A 7658-nucleotide genomic window follows, 5' to 3' on the forward strand; every position below is an offset into this window, starting at 1 on the left:
GAGAGAGAGGAACATAGATATTGCCTCTTCCACCCCCAGCCCCACAACTGGGGATCAAACCCAAAACCCAGGCTTGTACCCTGACCAGGAATGGAACTGGCAACCATTTGGTGTAAGGATGCCCAATCAACTGAGCCACATCGGCCAGGGCTTCTGTGCATTTCTAAGTCAGATACTAGATAAACACAAAGGAGACAAATTGCAGTGTAGCGCAGAATATTGTTCTGCTACTAATAATTAATTAAGCAAAGGGAGCTCACAACAAATTGAATTCTTGGTTTATTTTAGTAAATTAGCGCCTACTTTGGAGGATTAGTGATTGCAAATGTCAAGTAATGTCATTTGCAAGACATTTGCATTTCCTCTTGCTTTATGTCATTTGTTTTCCATATGCTCACAGTGTGCCATTAGAATAGATTTCTACAGAGACTTCACCATCTTAAACACACCAGAACTCCACTGTGACTATGATGGTATGAGACAGGCTAATAGGATTTTACAGAATATGATTAAGTTTCCAGGGAAATGATTTGACCCTTACTATTTCAAACGCCATGGAATAAGTCATATTATAACGGCATTCTGCTGAATTAAATCCTCAGTTTCACAAAAGCAACGTGTTTATCTCAAACCAAGATGGCAGAGGAAAAGGAAATAAAAAATAACAGTACTAAGCCTCCACAGCAGGCTGGTAAATTACATTCAACAATGCAATATTTTAGACATTACTGTGCACAAGGCACTGTGAATATGAAACACGTTTCCTGCGCTAAATGAACTGACAGACTGCCGGAAAGCTAGACATGAAACTCGAAAATAGGAAGGACCCTGACATTTGAGTGCCTGCTCAGGTCCAGGTGCTACTTTATGCCTTCCCATTTAAGTCTCACAGGAGCCACGGGAGGCCCTAGCTCCCTTCCCATTTCACCAGTGAGTCAACTGGACTCCTAGTTTGAAATGGGTTTTGACCACAATGCTGTGCTCTTGCTACTGTATCATTAGCTCAAACAAGGCATAGTGAGTGAAGAGAATGCAAAAAGGAGATAAAAGTAACATGTGCTGAAACAGAAAAGACTCCCTGATATGAGACTCGGGCCAGATAAAAAACATGAGGGAAACTGAATTGGGCCTCAAAACTCAGGAAGAATTTTCAGAGCCTTAAATGGGAACCAGTCCCACCCATCAGTTCAAACGCAGTCTGCTCATTCTCCCATTTTGCGGCAGAGTAAACAAATTTCTTTAATATAATTTTAATAACCATTATACTCGCTGTTTTATTATGTTATGTGATTGTTTCTGTGCCTTGCTATTCCTTGGTCTATTCTATGTTCAAATCAAAATAATACCAGGTCTAACATTTTAAACAATTTAAGTAATTTTATCTCTAAATAATACAAACTATTTTGCCAATCAATCTATTCCCTGAGAAATATTACTCTACTTCTTCGATACTTCTTCCTCACATCTATGTGAACTTTTATACAACTCCAAATAGAAACTTCCGGATTAATACATTAATACATTCAAAATAAGAAACATGAAAACCAATAATTCCAGATAACCCGTCTACAGCCAAAGAAGTAAGAGAGAAAATCCAGTAAGGATGCATAACCACAAACTGTTTTCATTAAAGGTCAGAGTCTGCATAATGTGGAGATTTTAGCTTGAACTTTCATTATCAGGACATAGAGCCTCCATTGATTGATACTAAATAGCTCAGAATACTCAAACTATGATGATTCATTCATTTAAGTAGACTTTTCCGTTTATAAAAACAAATAATTATCAGGGGGATGTCATAAAATCTGTAGAGTAGCTTTTTGTTAGATCCCGTTAAACACACTCCATCACTACCTGCCCACATATACACTTAAAGATGCTAAAGAGTAAAAGCGCTAATTTTACCTGGTAGATGAAGCAGAAGTAAAAAAGACAAAAATAAAGCAATGCTAAGGTAAGGTTCAGACTTTACTGAAAGGTATTTGACATTAACTCAATTTGAAGATTTTTCATTCCAATAGGCCACTGTGCTTGAGTTAATGTCAAATATCTTTCAGTAAAATCTGAACCTTACCTTAAGCATTGCCTGGATTGTACTTGTTCAAAGTTTTGGGTGGTAATTTAAAATAATTCAAGAATCCCAAAATAATTTGTTGAATGTTGATATTTTTAACTCATTACAGACAAAATGTAAACCTTAAAAAAAAATTTTAAAAAAGCCCAGTGAATAAATCTGAACCCAAAACAAACCTAGGTGTATTCTAAAATGTCAAAACTGAATATTAAGATGGTCTTTTCTCTGAGAAACAAATGCAAATTCTGTCCTATTTGGCTATCGTATCAAATATCACAGGGCAGGCAAGAATGAGAACATGCAAACACTATCACTTAGCCCAAATTTTTCCATAAAAGTGCTGTAAACCCGCACCCAAGAGTGTTTTCTCTCCTGTTTCCTTTCTGTTCAAGTTCCAATTCAAGAGTGCAATGTAGGAAGATCCTGAATTCACCTCCTCCCATGGACACACTGAATCTACAACTACATTTGGGGTGGGGGGGGAGTGGGGAGGAGAAATCCTAAACAAAGATGGAGATACTACTTCACATCAGGCAAACAAGCCGGAAACCACACCGAAGCAGGTAGAGACACAGTCTCGCCATAAACCCCACCCCACAATGGAACAACCCACAGTCAGGAAGAAACTTTAAAAAAAACAGAGCACCGTGCGGAGTGAAGGGTCCATACCTCACATCAGGCACCCCAACTCTTAAGACAGGCACCTGAGAGATGAGCCTCCAAGACACCTGGCTTTGAAGCCCAGTGGGGCTCACAGCCACCAGACTCCTGGGGCTGTAGCTGCCTAAGAACGGGCTCCTAAAGGGCTCCACACAGACTCACCCACCCTATGGCCACTGCTAAAGCAGTCCTTTGAAATGAGCCCCAAATTTACATGAAAAAAGACTCATTTGTTTATTTTATAACATTGGTCTGCAAGGCAGAGGCCTGCTTGGATAGTCTCGGGGCCATTTTTTTCTTTTTCTTTTTTTTTTATTCTTTTTTTAGAGGTTGCCATCTTTACACTTCCCCTCTCCCTTGCTCCAGCCAGTGGTCACTATCTTTACACTCTCCCACTAACAGGCTGCAGAGCACCATTCTCTCACAAAGAGGAGCGTCTACACATGTCTGGTGGCCCAGTTTCTATGGTGGCCACCCAGGGGTGCCCCAAGATCTCCTAGCCTGGAGGACAGGGAAGCTTACGTTCCCGGTTCCCATGGAACTGTAACAACCAGAAAGATAGTTCTTGCCCTGTCCAGTGGCTCAGTGGGTTGCAGCATCGTCCCATACACCAAAAGGTGGTGGGTTCGATTCTAATTCAGGGCACATACTTAGATTGTGGGTTCTATACACAGTCAGGAAGTGTATAGGAGGCAACCAATCAATGTTTCTCTTTCACATCAATGTTTCTCTCTCTCTCTAAAGTCAATGAAAATATACCCTCATGTGAGGATTTTTAAAAATTAAAGTTCAAAGAGAAATGTACTAAAACTAACTAAAATATGTAAAAAAAAAAAATACATAACATGAATAGATGTAAATTATGACGACCACAACATAAAGTCTATGTGTGGGAGAATTAAAATACCCATAGAAGTTACACAAAAGGAATAAAAAAGAAATGAAAGCATATCACTACAAACATAATCTATCTCGTTTTATTTGCGCTCCTGAGCTCCAATATATTTGTAGTATCTACTATCTTTCATATGTGCCTCAAGTCCAGTATGTCTAAAGCTCGTAAATTGCTTCTCTATATGCAGAAAACCAGTGTCCTCAATGCCCACCAAATTCCTAGAAGGTTGCTTGCTACTTCCCTTTCCCTCTGAACAGATTCCAATCACTTTCCAAATTGTACACTGTCCCTTCTCCATCTCTCTCATTCGTTCCTCACTCCACCCCATCATTTCACCACCAAATGAATGCATCAGCCTCATCACTGGCTCTCTACCTCCAATCTGGCCCCCTTGCCAACTGCTGACAGAGTAATGGACCTAAAATATAAATTTACTTACATAATTTTCCTGCTTAAAATTCTTTATTGGTTCCCACCCTCGTTTCAGACTACAGTTCAATCTTTTTAACTTAGCACATAGCCTTTCACAAGTAGATCTATGCCCACTCTCTTCAACTTCAACTCATTCCTCCCATACAATCATCCTTCATCTCAGCCATTCATAAGTATGAATGGTCTTCAAGAATATGCATTCCCTCCACTTAAAATGCTCTCTTCCTTCACTACCTCCCTTGTCTAGTTCTCTCTCCAAACTCGGTCAAGCATTATTCACTCAAAACACTCTCCCTTGATACAGCTGCCATGATGCCTCCTTAACACCTTACACCAACCTCTAGCATAATAACTTATATTGTTGATTTCTTAATTAGTCTATAAATTCCAGGAGAGCAGGGCCCTGGTGTTACTTTTTCTAAATATGAATCCCTAGCACATAGTGTGAAGGCTGGCATACAGCAAGCACACAAAAAATAAGCATTTGCTGAATGGGTTAATAAGCTGATCAAATTGGGGCTACTTGGTCCTTTTCAGAAGTTAACATTTTCACATGATCTAAATTATCTTTGTCCCTATAGTTTCCAGTATGAATCCAGCACAGAACCAGGTATTTGTGCCCTATTTGTCTCTATTTTCTACTTTTCCCTATTCCATCTTCAATACCAGACTTGTGACTTACTTTTTTCTTTAAACCTTAATATCTCTCTGTGTATTTTTCCTAGGATTTTGTGCAGAATATACTTGGCTTCTAACAGTTCTTAATTAAACATTAATTTCTCCCCTTATAAACTGCTAATATTTCTTAATAAAAAGAAGTTTTAAAAACTCTTTTTGCTGGTACATACCTCCCTTTTAATAATAAAAGCTGGTCTCAAAAAGTCTCAGCTATCAATATGGTAATATGTGACTTTCTGGCAACATTATAAATATTCTTTATGTCCAGAATCATTTTTAAGTACACAAAAGCTTTATAGCAATGTACGTAGCAAATGTAAACTATGTATTTGGCATAAGAAGTTATTAAAACTGGACCTATTTCTATAATGACATTGGTCTATTTCCTAATCCAAAAAAAAACAACATTCCCACTTTTTAAAATATAAAACTAGTTATTTATAATAATAAAAGCATAAATATGCTAATCAGACGGGACATCCTTCTGGACGACCTTCTGGACAAAGCCGGCCGGGGCTGCGAGGGAAGCCAGGGTCCAGGGTGCCAGAGGGAAGCCGGTGTCAGCAGCTGGCGGAAGGAAGGCCTACTCTTGCACAAATTTCGTGCATCAGGCCTCTAGTGATATGATAAATGGGAAAAATGTAGTTCAACTCAGGTGTCAAATTTAATTCCCTTCCTATTTTAAGAATGAAGACAATACTGCATTGCAAGAATCAAAAAGCGGGAGCAAAGTACTACCACGGAGAAAGGTAGGACAGGGTTCTTGCCAGGTAATTTATATATTAAACTTCACAAGATCCTTTCGAAGTATCCAGAGTGAGTGTTATTATCCTTAGAGCTCAGAAGAAAAAAACAAGGCTCACAGATTTTTTAACTTTCCCAAAGTCATCCAGTTAATAAACAACAGAGCCAAGATTCAAGTAAGGTCTCCCTGTTGTCAAAAGCCATGTTGAACCTTATAAAATCCAGATAAAAATATATAATGTGAACTATTGAGAAGTATAAACCATAAAGAAGAGTTAAAAAAAAAAAAAAACTCGAACAGTACAAAATAAAGAAAACTTTTAAGTTCCCAGAGAAAACTATGAGCAATAGTGGTGATAAAGCCAAATTGCCCTTATAAGTTCCTTAAATTAATTCAATATTGAAATGACACATTTTTTTTCTCTATCCTCTCTTACTTTTGATTTGGACCTATTTTCCCCAGAAGAGAATATGTATTTCCTTAAGGAACTAGAATCAGCCGTGGGCAAACTACGGCCCGCGGGGCGGATCTGGCCCGGTTGAAATGAATAAAACTAAAAAAAAAAAAAAAAAAGACCGTACCCTTTTATGTAATGATGTTTACTTTGAATTTATATTAGTTCACACAAACACTCCATCCATGCTTTTGTTCCGGCCCTCCGGTCCAGTTTAAGAACCCATTGTGGCCCTCGAGTCAAAAAGTTTGCCCACCCCTGAACTAGAAGCATGTAAAACTCCCATGCCGGGAATCCTTAATGTATTGAAGTGAATATTAAGTCCCTGTTGGTGCAGCACTTATCCTATTGAGAATAGCACAGTGAATCATGTTTGCACTAGTTGGTGATCTCAGTCTATGTCCTTTATAAAAATGGTTGATCGTAATTGCATCTCTGGGGGAAGTCTCAGTGGAAAGAGGATAATTTAATAAAGATAAGAAAGTATAAGGTAATCAGAAAGTGCTTAGACTATTAAGGTAAAGACTATTAATCAAAAGAGAGTAACATCTCACTTACCTGACATTTAAGAGGAATTATACCTCAGCAGGGATGAAATATTCTGTTATTCGGAAAGTATCATAATAAGGAGGAAAAGGATAAGGCCACTACAGAAAACACTGTGAAAGCAGAGAAATTCTTTGGTACTGTCCAATAAATAAATACAAAATGTACAGGAACTTGTATACAAGTGTCAGAGCTAAAAAGCCCAAAATGAGCAGAAGCTTGCATGAAATCATAAGATTGTAATAGAGGAGGAGATACAGGCCGTTGTCTATTATAGTCAAAACAAGGGCAAGAAATAAGAAGAAAGAATATGTGTCCAGAAGAAGAAATCTAAATCTTTAAAGTTGATGCTCTCCCCCAGAATACATCTGTACTAGATTATTATCATACTAGGGGCTCAGTGCATGAATTCGTGCACCTTGAAAGGAACTGTGGGCTGAGAGGCTGCAGTGGGCACAGGGGCGGGTTTCAGCCCATCCTTTGCACCCCTGCCCCGTCCCTCCCACCACGGCCCCTGGTCCCCTGTCTTCCAGCAGCCCCGTCCCACCACTGCTGCTCCCATGTGCTGACAGCACCAGCCCCACTCATACCCACTGACAGAGCAGAGTGATTGGGGCCGGCCCCAGCAGCGACTGCTGCCCCAGTCAATCCTCAGGAGCAGGGGGAGGTAGGGAAGCCCTCAGGGGCAATTGGGGCCTGCAGCCACTGCTCACACTCGCTGATTGCGCCGAGCAATCGGGACCAGCACTGGGCGCCGGCAGCATGTGCAAGCAGTGGCTCCAGCACTGGTTGCAGGGGCAAGCACCCGGCAGGACCGCAGCACACGGGAGCATAGAATTTTCAGTAACCACCAAAGGCTCGCCCCAATGACAGCAACCGGCGCCCTGCCTTGGTCTGGTGCCCCCACTCACCTGCTCCACCATCCCACCACAGCAGATGTCCACCATGTTCCACACTCTGCCACCTGCTGCCAACACCCGTCATGTTCCGCAGACACCCCCTGGTGGTCAGGGCACATCCTAGCAACTGGTTGTTCAGTTGTTGCACTGTTTGGTCTATTTGCATGTTAGGGTTTTATATATATAGACAGTAGGATGTGTGTGCGCACACATGCAGAAGAGAGTGGGGAAGAGGGAGGGAGAAAGAGAGAACTACAAAATTCCTCCTAGGGAAA

At 40.4% G+C, this 7658-nt stretch overlaps 1 protein-coding gene across 1 annotated transcript in view; it reads right to left on the reverse strand.

Moving 5' to 3' along the window:
- Positions 1–7658, reverse strand: part of CTNNA3 (catenin alpha 3) — a gene marked incomplete at its 3' end in the record, with an annotated part of 1162049 nt that overhangs the window by 1063800 nt on the left and 90591 nt on the right. The window lies entirely within an intron of this gene.

The sequence above is a fragment of the Myotis davidii genome, unplaced genomic scaffold (genome assembly GCF_000327345.1).
Source record: "Myotis davidii unplaced genomic scaffold, ASM32734v1 scaffold134, whole genome shotgun sequence".
In the NCBI taxonomy this organism is placed as follows: Eukaryota; Metazoa; Chordata; class Mammalia; order Chiroptera; family Vespertilionidae; genus Myotis; species Myotis davidii.